This window comes from Cibotium barometz, chromosome 34 (assembly GCF_041138505.1).
Source record: "Cibotium barometz isolate CiBa-2024 chromosome 34, ASM4113850v1, whole genome shotgun sequence".
In the NCBI taxonomy this organism is placed as follows: Eukaryota; Viridiplantae; Streptophyta; class Polypodiopsida; order Cyatheales; family Cibotiaceae; genus Cibotium; species Cibotium barometz.
This window is the reverse complement of record NC_141079.1, coordinates 49,339,996-49,365,054: the sequence shown is the minus strand read 5'-3', so window position 1 is coordinate 49,365,054 and position 25,059 is coordinate 49,339,996.

The following is a 25,059-nucleotide window of genomic DNA, read 5'->3' as shown; positions in this document are numbered from 1 at the left end:
ATCCTTCACAGGTCACCTAGCGCTTCACTCATAGGCCACTTCCTTGGTCCCTCATCCACCGTATCGGGAAGCTCACCATTTGAATCGAATCGAGGCTGGTCAAGACCTCGGATGACCATGCTATGTGAGATGTCCTCCGTTGACTCTCCATCAGCTGTTGTAACTTTCTCACTTAGATCTCCACGACCTCATTCACAAGATGGTCAAAATGCTTCCCCAACATTCTTGACATAAAACAGTCATTTAAAAACAGGTCATAACGACAGTTTCTATAACAAACTGTCGTCTTTCCACATTGTTCCAAATCAATCCACATTACTTAATCCAAGTCCAATCATATGTATTCCCATCGTTCTTTATCCATTCTCATCCAATCACATCATTTTTCATCTCATCACATCTTTCCACATTTATACTCATCACATCTCATCCACTCGCATCTACCCATATCCACATCTCATCACACCACATTCATTCACATCTCATCCATTCATATCTACCCCGATCCACATCACATCACATCTCATTCATTCACATCTATCCCGATTCACATCCCATCACATCTCATCCATTCACATCACATCTCATTCATTCACATCACATCACATCCATTCACATCACATATCATCCATTCAAATCTATCCCAATTTACATCATGTCACATCACATCTCATTCATTCACATCTATCCCGATTTACATCCATTTCACATCACATCCATTTCACATCACATCTCACCCATTCACACTTATCGTGACTCACATCACATTACATCCATTCACATTCATTGTATCCCCATTCCATCACATACATTTTTTATGTGAAAAGAGGAATTCCCATGTTAATTGAGATCCAAGTAATAAAATAGTAGAAGAGGAATTTTTGGCATATTTAAAATAATATATATTTTTATTTAATTTAAAAAAGAGAAATTTTAGATAAATTTATTTTATACATAAGAAATTTTTAAATGATAAAAGAGGAATTCCCATGACATTTGGAATTCAATCATTTAAATGCAAAAAGAGGGATTTTAAGCATATTTAAAAAAAAGGATATTTGTATTTAATTAAAAGAAGAATTTTTATGGTATTTTAAGTAGAGAAAGGTTTAAATTAAATTTTGGTGACAAAAGAGGAATTTTCACCATAATTCCACCTAGAAACTTAGGGTTGATAATTAAATTGGTAAAAAGAATGTTCTTAGATATTTTAGGTGGATAAATCACCAAATTGATATTTACTCAAAATTAGATTAATGGAAGAAGAGTATTTTTATAAAAACCCGATATTCTCATATAGAACCAATTTTTAGGGTAAAATCTTGCCTAGATTTCAAATTTGGACTCAAAATTATAGGATTCTAAGTAGAAATAGCGCAATTATTAAAATGGTAATTTTTACACTATAAAAAGGGCGATAATTTTATCTATTAGATGGACACATATTATTATTGAAGATGGGCAAGTTACATCCTTCCCCCCCTTAAAGAAATCGAGATGTCCTTATCTCGTCATGAATTCAGGGTAACCTCTTAAGAGTATAGCTACATCTTACCTAGTTTCATCCTTCCCTCCTTAGAGAAATCAAGATGTCCTCATCGAGATCATCACATGAATTCGGGGTAATCTCTTAAGAGTGTAGCTACATCTTCCCAAGTTGCATCCTCTTCAAGAGGGTAGTCTTTCCATTGCACTAGATGTTCTGTAAGGGCTCAGAGTTACCTTTGTTTAGAGTCTATGATTCTACTAGGTTTCAACGAAATACATTGTGGACCTTAACATGAGCTGGGAGCTGTAGCTTATAAGCCCACAATATCTTGGGCTAAGTTTCTTATATTTCCCAAGTCATAGAGAGCTATGCTTGGGTCGTACCCATAGAAGAACTTTGTCTCCTTCCTTGAAGATCCTTTTAGAACTCCTTGTGTCAGCATACTACCGACCTTGAGCAACTTTAATATCTTTCTGGATAGCATTGGTCTTCTCTTCCATCTCCTAGAGCATTTTTCTAGAGGCTTCGACTCTGAAGGTTGGATCAGAGAAATTTAGAGGAGATAAGCATTCTTGCCCATAGAGTTCCTTAAATGGTGGTGACATCCCTATGCTCTGGTGATAAGATGTATTATAGGCAATTTATACTAGAGAAAGGTATTGAATCCATCTTCTTGGCTCCCGCCCCCAGTATGCTCTAAGAATATCCTCAATTACTTGGTTGAATCTCTCAATCTAGCCACCATCAGTCTCTGAAGGTAAGCTATACTAAAGCAAGGTTAAGTACCCAAGGCCTCAAATAAGGATTTCTAGAACTTTGAAGTGAAGTTAGAGTCCCGATTGCTGACCATCCTTTTTGGTAAACCATGAAGCTTGAAGACCTCCTTGATGAATAATCGGGCAACATCAAAAGCTTTGAAGGTTTTCTGTGCCAATATAAGATGAGCTACTTTGGAGAGCACGTCCACCATTACAAAAATGGAATCATATCCTCCTTGCCCACTTCATTGGAGGAATATCCAAGGATTGAAGCTTTCTAGGCATCTTGACTCTTTCAACTTTGACATGAGAGACGTTTCTTCAAGTATCAACGGATACCATTTTTCAAGCGTGCCCAATGATAGATCCTCCTTAAAGCATTCAAGGTGTTTGCATAGCCTGGGTGCTCTGCAGTAGGGCTATCATGAGCTTCATGGAGGATTAGCTTCTTTAGGGAAGGGTCCTTAGAAATACATAGCGTGTAATTGAAGTAGAGGCACCCATCATGGGTGAAGTAACCCTTGATTAGATTTTTCTCTTTCCCTGAAGCTCCCCTTTCTTCAACTAAGTTCACCATCCTTTGGTAGTAAGGATCATGAAATGAGACTTCTTTGGTAGTAAGGATCATGAAATGAGACTTCTTTCACCTTGACCAATATGGGATCATTTGTTGGCAACATAGAAATTTCACTCAAGAAAGATTTGTGGTTAAGTGCATCTATTATGGGCTACCACACCTCCAAGAGGGAACTCAACACACATTCACCTAAAGGATGAGCAATAGATCACAACTGTCATAGGGCACTTACCAATGCTTCAAACTTGAGTCCCTTGAGGTCTCCAAGCTCGCTTGTTAAGCTCCAACCTCCAAACTCCATCTCCACGTTGTCACCGTAGAGTCACTCGCATAGTCGCATAAGGCAATCACTCTCTCTCTCAATCTCTTCCACACAAGCATGAACCATACAAGCATAGAAGAGGAACAATGCTAGAATGCTCTCTGTCTCTCTCTCAATCTCTCTCAAGACACAAGGGAGAGCTCTCTATAGCACAAAGGGGATTGTGTATTTTCATTATGAGAAAATGCCCTATATATATTTGGCCCTTATTCATTATGAGAAAATGCCCCATATATATTTGGCCCTTATTCACACTTGGACACCCAAAACTTACTTAGTAGGACTTGGGTGGCCAATATTTCATAATGTATAACTTTTATAGTGCTTTTTCATGACACTTATTAATGTCCTCAATTGGAGGATCATGTTTGTTAATCCAAAATGGGATTAGCATCCCTCCCTTCCTAATGTAGGTTCTTCTCGCAGAACCGGTCACCGAGGTCTACAGACCTAGTCACCAAACTCATGTCGGTAGAAGTTCCTTCTAGATTGGAGCTTTTTGAGTGTGCGTCGGAATGCTGAGTGTGCTCCAGAATCTCGTATCCACCATGTCTTAGAAAGTGATATAAATATAGCCTAGATGAAATCGTAGTCGGTGGTAGAGTAAAGCATGATACCTCTGTCGGATGGCCCTTGGTTCATGTCAAACTTTAGGAGTTCTACTTCATACCCATCATAGGGCTCCTTTGGTTGGTCTATCAGCACCACCACCAATTTTAAAAATCTGACGCTAGCCACAATTGCGGGGTCTAGAATTCTGCACCATGCCCTTATCCATGTAAACATTTGCTATCTTTGCTCCTTAATGTTTGAAATGTTGCTGGTAAGAAAATTGGGAAGTTGTAGCAAACATGTGAGTTTTGCCTTTTGGCTTCCTGAAATTCCAGCGGTGTCAATCTTCTTTTAACTGGCATGTATAGAGGATCTACCCACAGTGTTGGGTGGCGTGTCCATATACACTTGGTTGTATTCCAGAATTTCTAGGTGCTCCTTCTGCCAGTCTGGTTGTATGCTAAAGTCTTCCAGTCTCGGGTGCTCTTCATTGGTGGCTATGGTGGCATAGCCACCTCTTGTGTGCATAGTGTTTGCTTTCCTCCACCTTTGAAAACAGTAGCTGATCATGAATGTAATGATCCATATCTCTAGCAGATCAACTAACTGAGGGTTTGCTAGATTTGTGTGCCTTGCCACATTTGCCCATAATGTACGCTCTCCAGCCAATGGAGTTAGTTCTTCTAATTTAGGGCGTGGAGCACGGAGAGGGTATGGCACATTATGCTGTTTTGTCGGAGTGATTTTCGAATAAGCTTAAGGCATGAATCGTCTTGTGGGCTCAGATGGAATTATCTGCATGAGGACTTTGAACATTAACTTTGGCTTCAAAGATTCCAATTAAACCCTCGTACTCTGCACACCTGACAAAGATTCCAATACGGTATCATCAGTAAATGCCTCAATATTAGCTTGCGGGATAGGATGTCGTACCTCTTGAGAGCCGTGGTGGAGATGCGTGAGGTGAAAAGATGCAGGGGAGAAGAGAACTTGATCTCTTGCAAGAGCTTGAGCTCTTGCAAGCACACACACACACTCACAAAACCCTAATAGAGAGACACACAAGGTGAGAGGCTGAAAATCTCCGTCTTCTTCACTCAACACTCAACACACCATATACAAAGATAAGAGTACACCATATGAAAGGTACTCAACCAAATACATACTAGGGTTCTCTGTAATGTGAACCCAAGTAAATGAGCTGGTGCTATAACTATGCAAGTCTCTAGAATGGCTGTCACATAGCCTGTCATCCCACCGGCCGCATATCACCCATGATCTCACCAACCATGCCAGTGATATAAGTGTGGGGCCTATCCCCCAGGCGGGTCATCAGTGTCCACCGCGCCTCACTAGATGAGCTCGATATCTCAACACTCCCCCTCGAGCTCAACTCCATCTCATGTACACCAAGCAAAGCCCTGAATCTGCGGAGCTTCTCTGTACTCAATGCTTTGGTGAAGATGTCAGCTACCTGATCCTGTGTGCTGACATAAACAAGGTCAACGTCTCTTGCCAAAACCTTCTCTCTGACAAAATGGTAATGGACCTCTATATGCTTTGTGCGGGCATGAAAAGTTGAGTTCCTGGGGCCAACTGGATACTGCTAATGTTGTCACAGAAAATGACAACTTGTTTATCCATTGATAGACCCAAATTTGCAAGTAGCTTTCTAGCCAAGCTACCTCACATGCTGCCATAGCATGCTGCCATAGTAGCACCTCTACTGGATAGAGCAACCGTAGGCTGGTTCTTACTACTCCAAGTCATAGCAGCACTCCCCAAAGAAAACATGAAGCCACTAGTAGATCTTCTATCTGAGATACTACCAGCCCAATCAGCATCTGTGTACTTATGTACACATATCTCTGTCCTAGTTTCATAAAACAGTCCACAATGTAAAGTAGACCTCACATACTTCAGTATGTGTCTCAATGCATCCAAATGCGGCTTTCGAGGAACCGGCATAAACTGACTCACCAACCCAACAACATAGCTCAAATCCGGCCTGGTGATCGTCATGTAGATCAAGCTTCCTACTATTCACCTATACATAGTAGGATCCTCCAAAATCTCTCCTGAATCTGCACTCAACTTACCATTTTGATCCAATGGCACCTGAGATAGGCTTACAGCCTGTCATACCATACTTGGACAACATGTCCAAGCCATACTGTCTTTGCAGTAATCCAATACCATGTGGCGACCTAATCACCTCAATGCCCAAGAAATATCTGAGCTCCCCCAGATCCTTCATCTCAAATTTCTGTCTAAGCAAGATCTTTACATCAAAGATCTCTACATCATGGTCCCCCGTAATGATCAAGTCATCTATCACTATGTCTCACATACAGCGAGAAATCTGCCTTGGCTACATGAAAGCCAATAGTGACAAGATATTCAAAAATCTTGTCAGACCATGCTCTTGGTGCTTGTTTTAAGCCATACAAGGCTTTCTTCAACCTGCAAACATGCTCGGGGTGACTCACATCCTCATAACCAGGTGGCTGCAACATATACACCTCTTCCTGCAAATCCCCATGCAAGAATGCATTATTTACATCCATCTAATGTAAAGACCATTGCTTTGACGTAGCCACTGCTATCACAACTCTCATTGTTACCATCTTGGCAACTGGGCTAAAAGTTTCCTCATAATCAATGCCATATGTATGCGCATATCCTTTGGCTACCAATCTAGCCTTGTACTTGTTTATGCTTCCATCACTGTTATGTTGTACTTTACACCCACTTGCATCCAATGGCTTTCTTGCCTTCAGGCAATTGCACTAAATCCCAAGTCACATTTCCATATAGTGCATCCATCTCCTCATCCATAGCTTTCTCCCAACACACATTTCCAACAGCCTCATCAATGCATGTGGGCTCTACAGCCTGCACAACCTTTGCCATGTATGCATAGTGATGTGCCACATAACCATCATAGGTAAACCTCTGCACAGGATTCTTCACTCTCCTAGATCTTCGCAGCTTTGTATTCATGGCTTCCGTAGCCTTCTTTACACCAGGTGTTCTCATAGCTGGTATCCCAAGCTCCTCATCTCAAGGCTCATCTCTGAGCCACTAGACTCTCCATCAACATCATGAGAATGCCCTGCAAAAATGTTAGGCATACTAAGGGGCTCAACCACTTTCTCTTTGTGTTTATGTATGTACTAATCACATTTGTAGGAATGATATTATGATGCAGCTTGCCACTCCATGGTCTATCAACTGAACCACTAGATGAGAACTCTCTTGGTCCACTCAAAGACTGAGATTGCTGACTTGCATTTTGTGCAACCACATTTCCACTCACATCAGCCCCAACAGCTTCTCTTTCAGCAGCATACTAGCCGCTCATCTCATCACAAAAACAACATCCTGCTTACCTTCAACTCACGTGTAGCAGGGTTATAACACCTGTATCCCTTTTGCTCAAGGTAGTATCCAATAAACACACATTTTTTAGCTTTTGGATCCAACTTAGTTCTCAGCTCATCTGGCACATGCACATATGCAATGCATCCAAAGACTTTCAGATGAGAAATCAGGTTTGCTGCCAGTAAACCTCTCCTCTGGAGTTACGTCATGTATGGCTGCAGTTGGAGTCCTGTTCATGATGTAAACTGCTGTAGAAACAGCCTCAGCCCAATAGCTATGCGGCATATTCTTCTCTTCCATCAATGCTTACGCAATCTCAGCAATGTGCCTTTTTTTTCGCTCAGCAACTCCATTTTGCTGCGGAGTGTATCTGCATGTAAACTGTCTCCGAATACCATTCTTCTTCAAAAATTCAGAGAACTCATAGGAGAAGTACTCTCCCCCTCCATCTGACCTTAGGCACTTTACATATTTCCCCCTGTTTGCTTTTCAACCATAACTCTAAAATTCTAAAAATGAGTGAACACCTCACCCTTCTCCTTCATGAAGTATACCCACACTTTCCTTGTGTGGTCATCAATAAATGTCACATAATACCTGCAGCCTCCCATAGACATGGTCTTCGTAGGACCCCATACATCTGAATGCACAACATCTAGTGCATTTGTGCTCACATATCTATTACGTGGAAATACATGCTTTATTTGCTTTCCAAATTGGAATGCTTCACATATTCTCTGCATACCTTCAACTTTAAATTTTGGCAGCCTTGTCACAATTCCTTTAGTCTGGTATAGACTTCATTCTCTGCACATTCACATGTCCAATTCTTTTATGCCAAATGTCTGTGTTGTCTGCAACAATTACTGAACCATTTGCAAACATCGCACCTCACTTCAGGCATGTTTACATTCAACGTAAACATTCTGCCCACTCTATTACCTTTTGTAACTAACTTGCACTTGTCTTTAAAGTCTTCAACATAATAACCATCAGGGTTAAACCGGCGGACCTGCAAACCCTGCTCAATCATCTGGCCAGCTGAAACCAGATTCTTTGCTATGTTCGGAACATGAAGTACATCTGCAAGGTACTTCACTTTGCCATCCTGCATAGACAATGGCACATCTCCAACATGGGTAATCGGATGAGCAGTGTCATCTCCTGTTTCCACAAAACTTGGTCATTCAAGGTTTTTCATCTCCTTGAACCACTCCCCATGACTTGTTATGTGGTTTGAAGCACCTGAATCAACGTACCATACATCATCTTTATGTGCTACCTCAACATTTTCAGACATGGCATTAACGACATGCTGCATAACAAATAACCTTTCATTATCCTCATTGTTTCTGCTCAAGGATGCATAGCTGTTTTGCTACAATTTCCCATTTTGCATGTTATCCTACTTCTTATAACAATCTGCCTGCACATGTCCAGGCTTACCATGATAAATTATCCACGTGTGTCATTATACTGCCTTTGCCAATTTCCACGACCTCTTTGACTCCCCTTGCCTCTGAATTGGCCTCTTCCACCTGCGTGTTGTTGTTGTTGTTGTTGTGAATTCTGGGACTGTTGTTATTGCTGCTGCTGGCCATAATTTTGATTACCTGTTCAGCCAACTCTTTGACTGCGTCCATGGCCTCATCTACCTCGTCCTCTTCCTGAACTTGTGTAGAAGGCCTGCTGTTGCTCTGAATTGTTTTTGTTTTGTGAAGATTGTTGGTCTTCACCCAAGCTCTTGTCTTCTATAATCAACATAGACACCAAATCTGTAAAATTGGGAATGTGTTCCCGAGTTTGAATGTCTTGAACGCCTTGTTTTTTGGCCCGAGACCATGTAGACAGACTTCCACCTTATCATCATCATCTACTGAAACACCAATAGATGCAAGGGATTCCACAATACCCTTTATCTTCAATGCATAGTCATTCTCAGACATACTCTTTTTCTCCACAGTATGAAGTTCATTCTTCAACTGTATCTTGCGTGCCTTGGTATTTGTTTCATAGAGTTTTACCAAGGTGTCCCACACCTCCTTGGGGGACTTGGCATCCTGTATGTGCCCAATCATGGTGTCCTGTATACTGATAGAGAGCCAATACATAACTTTTCTGGCTCCTTGGTTCTAATCCTTGAACTCTTTCACATCTATAGCAGTCAGACTGATCTGTGGTATCTCCGGTGCCTCTTCATGCTCACCTTCTATATAGTCCCAGTAACCCTTTTCCATCAAGAAATTCGTCAACCTGAACCTCCAAGTATGGAAGTTGTTCTTATCAAGCTTTTCAGCAACAATCTGGTTTATGCCATCATTTGACATCTTGCCAGACACACAAATTTACCAGAAACAGCACTCTGGTTTGTCCTACACAAACTGTTGTATTTCTTGCAGTGGTACTGTACTACACTCAAAGGTCACACAACCAGTGACCTCAATGTGCATACATACACCCAATGGCAACTGTTGACCTCCTTGCAGCACACACAGTGTCTACACAGCTAATCTGTCTTCTTGCAGTTCTTAAAACAGAGTTCTGCAGAGAATCGATGACTTACCCGCAATGCTCGAAATCGTCTGCTTTCTAAGAAATGGAGGTCGTGACGCGCCCGAAACACGTTTTCACCCTGTAAAACTCCGTCCAATAGGAGAATATAGTTTCCCTATAGCTTTACTCCCGCGAAGAAAGCTCCTCAATCAAAGATAGTTTGCCAGTGCCTCCCGTAGAGCTCCCCACAAGGGTGTAGTCGCCAACACAAATAGGGAAGAGTAGTTGAAGCTGTTATCCTCGTACCGCTTCTTATGCTTCTCTTGCTTGCAGCTCAACCCTTAGCATGAACCAGGCTCTGATACCATGAAACAGGGGAGAAGAGATCTTGAGCTCTTGAAAAGATACAGGGGAGAAGAGAGACACACAAGGTGAGAGGCTGAAAATCTCATTCTTCTTCACTCAACACTCAACACACCATATACAAAGATAAGAGTACACCATATGAAAGGTACTCAACCAAATATATACTAGGATTCTCTATAATGTGAACCCAAGTAAATGAGCTGGCGCTATAACTATGCCAGTCTCTAGAATGGCTGTCACACAGCCTATCATCGCACCGGCCGCATATCACCCATGATCTCACCAACCATGCCAGTGGTGTAAGTGTGGGGCCTATCCCCCAGGCGGGTCATCAGTGTCCACCACCTCACTAGATGAGCTCGATATCTCAACATGAGGTGCCAGTATCTCCTTGGGGGCGAGAGGGTTAGTGGGAAAATCTATCTTTGGAGGGTTGAAAGATGAGAAAATGGAGTGAGCTTGAGAGGTGTTAGTAGGTGGCATGTTAGGATATGGGTTAAGTAGCTTACTAGGGACATTAGAATAGACAAGGTAAGTTGCTTTTGAAAATGAAGAAGAGGATTCTTCTTGCCCTCCTTGACCTATGCTAGGGGGTGGGTGGCTAGGCTTATGAGATTTAATAAATTCTTATAAGTCTGGAATTTCTTCGGCATTGATAGTGGGATATTCTATGTGGGTAGCATCAAAATTGTATTGTACATTTGTTAGCATGGCTTCTAAGTGTTTGTAGATATTAGAGTAGAGTTTTAGAATGCCAAAAGGATGATATAATGTGGACTCACATAAATTTAGATGCTGGTGAGTGTTATATACTTCTAGCCACCCATGACTAATAATCCATTGGTAACTATGTGCTACTACCTCATAGTTACCAATTGGCGGGCATCTTTGGAATGTCATCTGGGACAAACAGGTCTAATTTTTTGACATTGTTGTCCAGTTTTTTGAATTTTGGAGATCGCGACACCAACTATGAAGGTTTAGCACTATAGGATGTAGAGGGTAGAAAAAGATGTCTTGGGGATTTGTTAATACTAAGTCTCCCCTCAAAATTTCCATTATTATGGTAGGATCAGCATCTTGTTCAGTATTTTGTTTAATTAGGGTTAGTTCTCATAGGCCTATATCTTGAGCTAGATTTATAGGCCTATATCTTCGGCTAGATTTATAGGCCTATATCTTCAGCTAGATTTATGTCATACTGAAGTAGAGAGAGTGTTAGTGTAGATAAAAACAAGGTAAGAGTTTAAGGAGGGGCCCGAGGAGTTACTGGTAGCTGACCTAACTCGGAGGTGACTTCTATCTTGTACCTCCAGCCAACACTCTAACTCTTGTAGGCGGGAGTCTGTGTTGCTAAGGAGGTTTGAAATTGCTATTTCTCTGACCATCCTTGCAGCATCTAATTCTTCAAATCTTCTTGTTGCGTTTTCTTGGGCCCGCCTGGCCGTTGCTTTTCTTTCCTGAGCCTCGGTATTCTGTTGGAGCCTTTGGCCAGCTAGCCAGGCATTGGGCATAGAGGAGCTCCACAGGTGTTTTTGAGAAGCTACTTGGTGATATGGGTGAGCCCGTGGGCAGTTGTCATTTATTTATGATAACATGAGTAGCATACAGTTGGCCAGTAACCCAGCATACCATGCTAGAACAAAGCACATTGAGGTGTATTATCAGTTTGTGAGGGAGAAGGTTCTAGTAGGCGATGTAGATTTGGTATATATTAGCACAAAGAATCAAGTGGCTGACATCTTCACGAAGGCATTGGGCATAGAGGAGCTCCACAGGTTTAGGAGCTTACTTAGAGTGTAGTGTGTGGAGTTGAGCTTGAGGGGAAGCGTTGATATCGAGCTCAACTAGTGCTGCAAACATTGATGACCCACTTGGGTGATACCTTTTGCACTTATACCATTGGCGTGGTTGGTGAGATTATGGTTGATATGCTGCTAGTGGATGACAGGTTGTGTGACAGCCACTTTGGAGTACTAGAGTTATGACATAGTTATAGCACCAGCTCATATAGTTGGGTTCACACAATGGACTTACCATTGCATGTTATTGTAGGATAGCACTTTCCCTTTATGTATGCACTCTTATCTTTGGTTATATGGTTGTAGAGAAGAGAAGAAGATAGAAGAAAATTTAGCCATCTATCACTCTCTTGTGTCTTGCACTCTCTTGTGTGTGTGTGTGCTTGCAAGGAACTCAAGCTCTCCCTCTCCCCTGAATTCTCTTTATTTGTAAGGTGCAAGATGTGAAAAAAAAATATTGATGCCCTTAGTGAAATATACACATGATGTGCCCTATGTGTGTATTCTCCTAATATTCTTCCAATCTCAAATATTTATCCAAACCTACACACACCTCTACTCACACACTCTCCTCCACACTAGGGCTCAAAAATATTTCTCCAAATCTACACATTCACCTCTACTCACACACTTTCTCCTCCACACACAAGGGCTCATCCTGCACCTAAGCAATGTCACCCACATCATCTAGACTCACACCACCCAAGAAAAGCAAGACCTCACAAGAAGAAAAAAATGGCACACTAGCACAAGGGCTCAATTGCATGTCTCTCACACATGGGGAGCTTATGTGCAAGCAAGCCATGCCAAAACAACACGTCCTTAGTTCTCTCAAGAGCAAGTAGAAGCCTCAACTCAACCCTAAGCAAACCCTAAAAGGATATGACTCAACTTCTAAGATGAGAGCGGGGAGCACAAAACTTAAACTACTCAAAGGGAAAAAACACAAGATTACTAGCATAGCGGGGAGCACAAAACTTAAACTACTCAAAGGAAAAGAACATAAGATTATTGGCATACTCATAGAAACCCTAAAAGGTTATGACTCAACCTCTAAGATGAGGGTGGGGAGCACAAAACTTAAACTACTCTCAAAGGGAAAGAACACAAGATTACTTACATACTCCTAGAAAACTAGATTTGGCACAAAAGTTTACTCGTAGAAGACCACATGTACCAGATGAAGTGAAATGTAAGTTGGATATCAAGGCAAAAAAACTTATATTCATTCGATCCCTTGAGCAGAAGGTTATAGATACTATAAACCCACTATGCATGAGATGCGAGTGTGTAGGGATGTTGTGTTTGATGAGACGAGTAGCTAGTATACACATGAGATGCGAGTGTGTAGGGATGTTGTGTTTGATGACATGCGAGTGTGTAGGGATGTTGTGTTTGATGAGACGAGTAGCTAGCATACACATGAGATGCATATGAGCAGGGACATTGTGTTCAATGAGATGAGTAGCTATTATACACATGAGATGCATGTGAGTAGGGATGTTGTGTTCGATGAGATGAGTTTTTGGCATAAACCAATGAAGGATTCTATAGAGGTTGAAGTAAAGAATCAAATGGGTGCCTTAAATGCTGAGCAGCAATCATAGGAACTTATTAATGGACCAGGAACGTCCTCTACACATGAGATGCATAGCCTCTAAGCTCCACCAAGTTTCTAGCTCCAAATTCTAACACCTTCCTCCTTGCTAGCTCCACTTCCCAATGAGGACTCACCTCTCTCACTCTCACACAATGAATAAGAGGCACATGCAGCAATAATCATACATTCGACTCTCAAATCTCTCTCTCTCTCTCTCTCTCTCTCTCTCTCTCTCTCTCTACAAGATAGAGCAAGTAGACATGCACAACTCTCAATTGGCACAAAAGGGGGGACTGTGTCTATTCGTTATGAGAAATTCGCTTATATACAACTGGTCCTTATTCACACTTGGGGACCCAAACTTAACCCTAATCTACTAAGTGTGGTAATTTTCTAGTTTTCTCATAATATGTACAACTTTTTGAGTGCCGTTTACATATAACTTTTTGAGTGTTATGCATATAACTTGGCAGTCAATGAAGTTGATGATAGTAAAAGAAGTTGCCCTATCTTCAAGCCCCCTATTCATGTCAAAGCATAATACTTTCTTAGTAAAGTTTTATACTACCTCCTCCTTTTAATCTATAAAGACCATAATGAGCTTCAAGAATTGATAGGAAGCTACTATGGCTAGATCTGGGATTTTGCGCTATGCCCTAATACATAGTAATAACCCTGTCCTCTAGCTCTCTATGTTGTCGAAAGTTATAGGCTCAAAAATGGGAAAGTTGTAATAACAAACATGTGAATCATGTTTTTACTTTATTATAAAGGCAATTGGGGTGAATTGCATTTTGATGTGGGCATGTACAATGTGTCCACCTGATGTGTTGGAATAGACCATATGTAATGATATTATTTAGGAATAATATGAATTCATTCCTCCAATCTGATTGAATTCCATGCTTCCTAGATGTGCCTACCTCTTTTAACGCTTATGGGGGCGAGGCTTTGTTAAATTGCAGTACAAGCAATGCTAAAATTGTAGTTTGGACTTTCTTTATGTGTGAACCATACTTTTTGCCTTTTTGTCCCTCTAACAACTTCTCTTCTTCACGTGGTATTTCTACTTCCAAGAATGAATCATGAGGTGCGGAGATACTTGTATATCTGATGTGTAGTCTTCTTTCTATTTAGGTGTAGATGGCTCTTCTTGCGTTTCAATAGGAGTCTGTTGAATAGGGGCAACTTGAACTAGTTTTTATCGTTACACACTTTGTGAAGGCCTATGAGATGATGGGGGTTGCTTTGTGAAGGAGAAAAACTCTATCTCTATTATAAACTTAGGTCTAAGAACCATGATAGGTGATGGTGACTCTAGTGGGTCTTCACCTGTATCCTCCTAGCTAGTGCAAGTTTCACATGGGCTTGGCTTCAATGGAGCCGATTTCATACTTGTTGCTTTATTCTTTTGTACATCCATATGCACACAAGCTTCCTTGGTGCTGGCTATGAGCAAGTCAGCTTCTTCTAGATCCTCCAAGAAATTCTCTTGGGGGTGGCTTCCAAGGGTAGTGTTATACCTATGATATGGCTAAAAACCTTGGTTAGGAGATATGGGTTGACTACCTTGTTCTCATGTTGGTTGAGATAGGTGTAAAGCTCTTTATGTAGGTAATATGTCCAATCATGCTTCAGGTTCATATAGATTTTTTAAAGACTTGTGTAGGTCAATCTAGTTGTATCCATCCGCTGGCTTTATTTGCATAATCATGGAAACAATCCTCCCTGTCAATTCATCTATCTTATTAGTGAATGTTGGTATACTCTACTGGCTTTATTTGCATAATCATGGAAATAGCCCTGCCTATCAATTCATCTATCTTTTTAGTGGATGTTGGTGTACTCCATCCCATTATTATTGAAGAATGTCTCTTTGGGCATGGTATCAAAAGGAAGGTCCTTCTTTTCCATGCAATGAGTATTTCATAGCTTCCATCTTTGCATTTCATTACCCTTCTTGTGCTCCCATCGGTAGGTCACCTTGCCCATCTTTGTTCTTTTGTCATAAGTTTCGATGAACTTAGCACATAAGTAGGCATTGGTTACCTTTGGGAGTTGCTTGGTGTACTGATCAAGGCTAATGGCTTGTAGCTTCTCTTAGACTTCTAGTGTTTCCAAGAAAATCAAACGCTTGGGAGAGTGGTACTGGAAGGAAACTTTCCCTTTTGTTATGGTCACCTCTCGATTTTTGATGGTCCCAGTCACATCCTGTTGGTATGACAGGAGGTGAGTCATCTTGGACACCTTTTTTTACCCTTCCTCTTGGTGGGGGTAACACTGGTCCCAGCCCGATCTAGGTCTGAAGATGTGTAATCCCAATTTATAGCCTTCTTAGCTGGAGGAACCATCCTATAATAGTATACATAAATTTGGTTAGTTGCCCACTAGGCAAGTAGGGAGTCTTTTAGGCTTGTATATTCCTGTTGTTTTCTTCTTTTTGTTTCTTTTTATTTTTGTTTTCTTTTTTTGTAAGGTCATGTTAAGTGCAGCTTTTTGGAACCGGGTTTTGTTAGCATGAAAAACCAGCTTGGTTCTTCATGACCAAGAATATCCAAAAATATTCATGCCTTAAAGATGGTAGCTTTTAATAGAGAAAAGTAATTAGTTGGTAAAGCATAATTTCAGCACTTTTGAATCAATTAGTTAAGTATGAAAAACCAAACTGGTTTTTAATAGTCGTGAATATCCAAAAATATTCATGACAAAAAATTAAGAGGGTTAGTCAAAGATGGGTACAAAAGATGAATGAGTTAGTTTGAAAACATGTAAGGAGTTGACATGATGTTAAATAAGCACAAACTTTTAGGTGTGAAAAACCACATTGGTTCTTCATGACCGTGAATATCCCAAAGATATTCATGCCAGAAAGTCAGGTGTTTTTCTTAATAAGGAATATGTTAATGAGAGGATGTTGTTGATAAAACAAATACAAAGTGAGAGGTTGTTAGGGCATGAAAAACCAGAGTAGTTTTTCACGCGTGATTTGCTAGAGAAAATCATGATCAAGAAATGTCAATTGCATTTATATATATGTGTACATGGGTGACTAATGGCCCCGATACTTTGCCATGCTAATCTGATAATTAGGCAAACTTATCACTACAATGAATAGACTTGTAACATACACCACTTCTTTATCAAGAACACACTAATATTGGAGAACCTCAAGAGCGGAATATCATTCTTGCATTACAAAGAATTAACTAAATCAAGAAAGATTTGATATGCAGAGCACAAATCATATCATGAACACATTATAGCCCAAATTTGTAGAATAGGAAACATAGACTGCATCTTCTTGCATTAATGAAAAAGACAAACTAAAACTGAACGTAAGCAAAAATGTAAGTACCCTGAACATCAAAGGAAATGTGAGTACCGTGAACATCAAGCATTGCCTGGATATATATCCTAATCTAACACCTAACTACCCTTTTTGCAAGAAACTAGGGTTGGCCACTCAAGGCATGGACTGACAACATGGGTGTGGGTCACCATCCTCACATCTCATATGGGAGAAGTTCACCATGAAAGCTTAGGCATGAGAGCTCTAAGAAAGATAATAATCAAAATGATCAATAATGTGTGTGTACAATGCCCATGAGCCCAATGTATCCTATAGCCCAAGGCCCCCAAAGGCACATATGTAAATGACTCTAAACCCAAGTGCCCAGGCCCCATCCCCCATGTGCATGTGACACCAAATCTACTTTGTTACAAACCATCCCCTCCTACAATGATTTCATCCTCGAAATCAAAGGGTGGTCGTGCACAAGCATATACAAAAGGCTATATACAAAAGCCAAAAATGCACTCATGGCCTAGATGTAACCGCCATCAAACCATGTCCATGACGCCCACTCAAGTCGAATGGAAAGGATAGAAGGGTGTCGTCAACAGTGAGGCTAGTGATAATGATGCCTGGATCAAATGGAAATCCATGGCATGCCTGACCCATAACCGTATCAATCTTGCATTCTCCTGGATCAAATGGATGATGTAATGCACCACATCCATCAATGAGATACATCCAATATCCCCCTGGGTCAAAAAGATAACGCACCCATGCATAAGATCCTGCGGGTACATGATAGCATGTATAGCACCACCCACTCACCCACTCGGATCATAGGTGAATACATCATGTCCAAGAGTGAATGCTTGATAGACTATGTCTGTATCAACGCATAGACATCCATGATCATCAAAAGAGAATGCCTCATACTCCATAGCATGCTCTATAAAATGTGAATCCATGTCCTCTGCATCCATCATCATGCATAGGTCCATAGGCATGATCCACATCACAAATGACTACGTGAGCATAATCCATATATACCAAGGCATAATCCTCATCACTATCCATATAACCCTCATAGAGGTTACAATCATAGACTCTCCACTTGTCTCTCAAGAAAGAGTCATAGACTGGGTTTCCATAGAACCTCCATGAAGTATCCAATAGCTGCTCACTACTAGATGCATGAATAACTTCATCATTATCGGTGTCATCCATATCATCAATGTCATCCACATCGATAATGTCTTCCACATCGATAATGTCATGAACATGCTCACTAGCATCATAAAACTCATCCTCATCATATGTAGCATGTGTATGCATACTACCATCATCCACATCAACATAGATGCTCTCTTCATCACAAATAATAATGGTAGATGAATCATCAACACTTGCATAAGCATCATCATCAAGATGCCTAATGTCACCATGATCAACAATGTATATGTCTTCACCATATGTATAATCTTCATCCACATGTGCATGGCATATGTCAAATGCATCCTCATAGGCATGTACATCATCACATGAATCATCATCCCTTGTGTCAAACACAACTGCATGCACATCCAAAATATCCTCAATGATCAATTCTTTATGATCTCATGGCATCATATCATAAGCTGAAAATTTAAAGCACTTATGTAAGTAATCCAAGCATTCCCATTTTCAACTTGTGTATTCCCATTGGCCACATGAACACATCGGTGATGTCTGGTTGAGAGAAAGTTGGCATAAAGATCTCCTCATGTACTTGCTGTCCATAAATTACAGCAAGTGTCTCGTCCATTTCAACACCCACAATGTGTGCATAAAGACTTGCATAGTCATACTCTATGCAATGACCAAAAGATTGAGTGAGTGGGTAACCTCTTTTATCAATCTTGATATGCAAATCTTTCAGCATGAGGTGAAGCATTCCTTCCCCATTAAAACATGAAATGTAGCCAAGAATGGGTACCACCAATTGAATAATTTATGTCTTGCTTAGCTCAACAAACTTGCGCTTGTGATTGACCCTTTGGGCATGCATGTGGACAAGTCCCATCAACACCATGATCTCATCTACACCAATATCCTCATCAATTTGCAAAATACTTTGAGACTTACATAAAATCTTTGTCCAATCTTTGTACAAAACTCTCTATGCTTTCCTTCTCTTTGATGTTGCGAATGAAGAAGGAAAGCTAGATAGAGAGTCCTCATGTGAGAATACCATGCATCTATCTCTAAAGTAATTTTGCTCTTGCGTGGTCGTAAAGTATTGCACAACATCACATGCCAAATTATGCTAATCCCAATCATAGATGTGTATTTCTTTCAACCACCAAGTTCTAGCTCTCCCTTTTAAATGAGAAGTCTCTTTCTTCACTTTGATAAGCTCATTACAAGGAAAGGCATGAAAATAAGCATCCCAATTACGAATCCAATCCTTGAGTCTCATGCAAGTGACTCCTTTGCCACCATCAAATTCAAATAATATTTGTGCAAATGGCTCTCCTCTTTTGATCCATAAACTACTCACTTGAGTAGCTACCATATAATCAAGAAAAGCTTGCACTTTCATTGATTCCAACAACCTTGTATGCAAAAGTACGTGCATCATGGCAAATCTAAGTCTTGATTTTGCATCATAATGTTATATAATCCTTATGTCTTCAAAAGCATATTTTTATTTGTCTTGAGTCTCAATTGATAAAGACCTTTGATAAGCATTTCCATCCATTACCTTTGAAAATGGAGAAGCTCCGATTGGCCTTGCTTGAGAGAAGCCTTGTCCTTGTACACCATATATGCTTAAAGAAGGTTGCTTGGAAACAACATTACATCTTGCTTGCATGTCCTCAAAATCCTTTCCATCACTATCCTCTACTAATCCTCATTCACCATTCCCCTATCTTCTCTTATCGCTTGAAGTTCCGTCACTTGCTTGAATTGAAGTTCCATCACTAGCTTGAATGGACGCCCACTTAGCATAATGGCTGGAAATGGAAAATGGCTTGTAGAAGGCTCAAATGGTGTCAGAATTTGATGATCTATGGCTCCATTAAAAGATCTTGTGACGTAGAATGCAAATATGCAAGAACATAAGATTTTTGAATAGCCCTAATATTCTCTATTTTAGGGTTTTTACCACATTGCAAAGAATGGGAAAATGGTCCTAAAACACAAAATATGGATCCAAATAAAGTACTTCTTGGCTTGTTGGATAGCACTAGGGATATATAAACTATACTCTAAGTGATTTGACCAAGTCAAAAGTCAATCAAGACTGAATTGACTTTTTGTGAAAAAGTCAACTTGCTAGTTTGACCTATCAAACGATGTCGGAATAGAGTGATTCTTGGCTCATTGGATAGCCCTAAGGAGTATTATGAATAACTCTAAACACCTTTTTGATAACCCTAAGGTTATATGACTGAATTAGGGTTTTCCATTTTTTTGCTAAACCCCAATTTGGGTGCCCTACGGGTGTCCAATTCAAAAGATCAATAACTCTCTTTGTAGCTTCCAAATGGCTCTTCCAAGATGTGCGATTGCCAAATGGAGACTCTTAATCACCAATTAATGGTTAGTGATTTTCTTGATCAGCTCCTCTGAAGGCTTTTGGGAAAAATCGGGCAGCATCTTCTTTGTATTTTGGATCAAATCTCAATAAAGATATGTCCACAATGCAATCTCCAACATTCACAACAACTCTTGCCAATACCCCATCAACAAATTTACATCACTTGGCATCCAAACAAAGGCATCATTTATCCAATCACATAGGCTCATGCAATGCCACTGCCATTGTCCATTCTCTCTGTCATGTGACATAATTGCATTTGCCCATGCAATTTCTTAAATGCAATGCCGAAGGTAGAATGTTATTGATGCCAGAATCAATCCACTTGTTGTTGATGTAGCGCGTTGATGCTTGCCGATCTCCCGGCCAAGCACTTCCCACCCTCGTAACCTAAGTCAAGGGATTTACTTTATCTATCGTAATAACAAAAATTGAGTCTCGATTTACGGATCCATCAGTCCAGCCTAACCCCATCCGATCCCATGGGTTAGCCAACCGCCCAACCACTGTAGTGATAGGATTTAATTTGGAATTTGGTTAGGTTTTGTCCTGGGTACCAAGGAAAAGAGTTCCAAGGCCCCCTAGCCGGAAGTTCATGCAACATAAAATTAGGCACACCACTTACACACCCAATATAAAATTGCCTTTTTCTTAGCATCAGCTAACTTTAAAACAATCCTTTAATGAAACCATAGTACCACTGATCACAGTCTTCCAATTTATCCGGTTGATTCTCAAATTTCCCATCATTCCTTCATCAGAGTATCTATGGCATCATTGGCAACTAGAACGCTCACCACCTGTCCACTCAGGGGCTTTTTCAATAGTTCCTAGCCCATAATACTCGGCAATATAATCACTTATAAAAATCAAGATGGAATCTTGTTGAAGATCAGCAAGATCAACCAACAGATCCATAAAAAGAGCCATGGACTCATCCATTGAAGACCAGCAAGGTCAATCAACCAGATCCATGCCCGGTTTCAGAAAAACAACTCTGACTCCTTCTTCCAATATCTTCCTCAACGCACGCGTGGGTATCCTAGGCGACCCAGAGCCCGAGCACCGTATGGTCAGCACCCTCTAGGATCCTTCGCAGGTGACATAGCGCTTCACTCATAGGCCGCTTCCTTGGTCCCTCATCCACCGTACCGGAAGCTCACCATTTTAATCGAACCAAGGCTGGTCAAGACCTCGGCCGACTTTGCTACGCGAGACGTCCTCCATTGACTCTCCGTCAGCAGTTGCAACTTTATTAGTTAGGTCTCCACGACCTTAATCACAAGACGGTCAAAATGCTTCCTTAGCATTCTTGACATAAAACAGCCATTTACAAACAGCATTTACAAACAGTTTACAAATACAGTTTCTATATTAACTCTCATTTTTCCACATTATCCCTCATTAATCCACATTACTTATTCCACATTCCATTTATATGTGTACTCATCCCATCATATCATTTTCCATCTCATCACTTTAGATTCCTTCACATCACATATCATATATTCACATCCATACATATATCCACATCCACATCCACATTCACATCCATACATCCACATCTACATTCATGCATCTATTTTCACATCCACATCTACATGCACATTCATGCATCCTCATCCATACATCAACATCTACATGCACATTCACATCCATACATCCACATCTATATGCGTACATTCCCATCTACATGCATACATCCACATCCACATTCATACATCCACATCTACATTCATACATCTACATCTACATGCATACATCCACATCTCCGTGCATACATCTACATCTACATGCATACGTCCACCTCCACATTCACATTCACATCCATACATCTACATCTACATGCATACGTCCACCTCCACATTCACATCCATATCTATACATTTACATCTACATGCATACATCCACATCTCCATCCATGCATCTACATCCACATCCTCATTTACATCCATACATCCACATTCACATTCACATTCACATCTACATGCATACATCCATACATACACATCCACATTTACATCCATGCATCCACATCCACATCCTCATTCACATCCATACATCCACATTCATGCATCCACATCTACATGCATACATCCATACATACCCATCCACATTCACATCCATATTCTCACCCTATCACAACCCATATACATCTTATCCCATCACATAAAATTCTTACCTCATCCCATACACATCCTATCACTTCTTAACTCATCTTATCACATCTTAACTCATCTCATATGCATCTTATCACATCTTATCACTTCCCATATCTTTTATAGATACCTCTCTATGCATGAAATTCAATTCTGCTAAAAGTAACACTTTTATAAAATAATCATCTCTTATGCATACCTCTATGCATGAAATTCAATTATGCTAAAAGTAACACTTTTATAATAAAATATTCATCTCTTATGCATACCTCTATGCATGAATTTCAATTATGCTAAAAGTAACTCTTTTATAATAAAATATTCATCTCTTATGCATACCTCTATGCATGAAATTCAATTATGCTAAAAGTAACTCTTTTATAATAAAATATTCATCTCTTATGCATACCTCTATGCATGAAATTCAATTATGCTAAAAGTAACTCTTTTATAATAAAATATTCATCTCTTATGCATACCTCTATGCATGAAATTCAATTAAGCTAAAAGTAACTCTTTTATAATAAAATATTCATCTCTTATGCATACCTCTATGCATGAAATTCAATTATGCTAAAAGTAACTCTTTTATAATAAAATATTCATCTCTTATGCATACCTCTATGCATGAAATTCAATTATGCTAAAAGTAACACTTTTATAATAAAATATTCATCTCTTATGCATACCTCCATGCATGAAATTCAATTATGCTAAAATAAAAATCAATTTCTCTAGGATTACAATGAATATCTTTCAATTCATCTAGGATGATAGTTCCTAGAATATGGTAGGAAGTCCTCTTTTTATGCTTTGAATGAAATTATTTTATGCGTAATTTTTATAAAAATTTTGCCATAGCTCCGCTGCTATGAGACTAATAAACCTCAATTTTTCTAAGGGATAAACCTTATCATTAAGGAAATAATTAGAATGATCCCTAATTGGATCATTAATCCATAATGGATTGAATCATCAATATACATAAACTAAAAGCATAGAGAAAAGCCATTAATTTGGCCTCAAGCATAGATTAATCTTGGATTAAGGAAAAGCTTCATTTGGATTGAGAATGGGTCATGAGTATGACCATTTCTTGAGTGAGAGAGAGAAATTACATAAAAACCATTTGAATTAAGTATAAATGGAAATTTATGTAATTCTTAACTATCATTAATCAATTAACTTCAATAGCATTCATCAAATTATGTAACTCTTCACTACCATTCATCAATTAACTTCAATAGCATTCATCAAATTATGTAACTCTTCACTACCATTCATCAATTAACTTCAATAGCATTCAAAAACCATTCCAATTAAGCTTCTCAAGCTTGAGAGGGGTTGAGAAGAGAGAAACATTGAGAAATTATAGAAAAGATCAAAATTCACCACACTTACCTTACAAATTGCTTGATTCTTTGTTCACAGTAGAGGCCCCCAACCAATCAATTGGTTAGTATGTTGATGGAGCCACCAATGGAGATTGAAGAAAGAGGGAAGCTCCAATTTCTTACAAATTGGAGAGAATTTTAGAGAATAGTAATTATTAGCATTATTTCAGCATAGTTCTAGAATAGTAAAATTCTCCTCCTTTTTTTCAAAGGACTCATGTTCTATTTATAGGAGAGGGAAGCTCTAACCAAAGCTAACTGAATTCTAGAATTTTTCAAATTCAGTTTGGTTGAATTTGGACTAGATTTAGACTTAGTTTGGTTACTTTTTGATTCGGTTTGGTTCCATTTGGATTTGGTTTGGTTCAAGAGAGAGGAGAGATAAAAATATCACATTATTTTTGAGTTTAAAACTCATTCAAGCATGTGAAATATGCACCTACTTTAAAGAACTCCCCTTCCTTACATATGTGTCAAAATGGAATCATTATATCCAAAATATCTCATATTTTTAATATTACTCATAGTTTTTTACTAATAAACCTTGTACATTTTCAACTCTTCATCTTGTGTGAGCATTTACTCATTTTTGGATACACAAAATATCTCATATTTTTAATATTGCTCATAGTTTTTTTACTAATAAACCTTGTACATTTTCAACTCTTCATCTTATGTGAGCAGCATTTACTCCTTTTTGGATACCCAAAATATCTCATATTTTTAATATTGCTCATAGTTTTTTACTAATAAACCTTGTACATTTTCAACTCTTCATCTTATGTGAGCATTTACTCATTTTTGGGTATCTTCTTTTACAAATTGGATTTATCTCCTCCCTACACATGGATTGATGCTATTGGCCCACCATAGGAACCTTCATTGGACCATAATCCAAAAATTTCTGAAAATCTAGACCCTTACGCTAAGGTCCTTTATACCCATTTCCAATAAATTCCAACTGCACATTGGAAAGTTCTTTTTGAATTTTTGTTTCAGGGGGATTCATTTTAATAATATGAGAAATTTTTCTATCTAAAAATATTTAAAATTTGAATATTCTCTCTCTAAAATATTTTCTCTCTCTATGTCAAAATAGGCAGAGACAAGATCTTTTATATTTCTGAAGAGGGGATTGATTTTACAGGGGAAGATGCTGGACATCTTGAGAGGCTGGGGAGGAATCTTACATTCTCTCCCACTTGAAAAACGCGAGATGTCCTCATCTCGCAAACTTGGGATAATTTCGCAAGATGCGAGAACATGAGACTTAGAGAAAAATTTTATT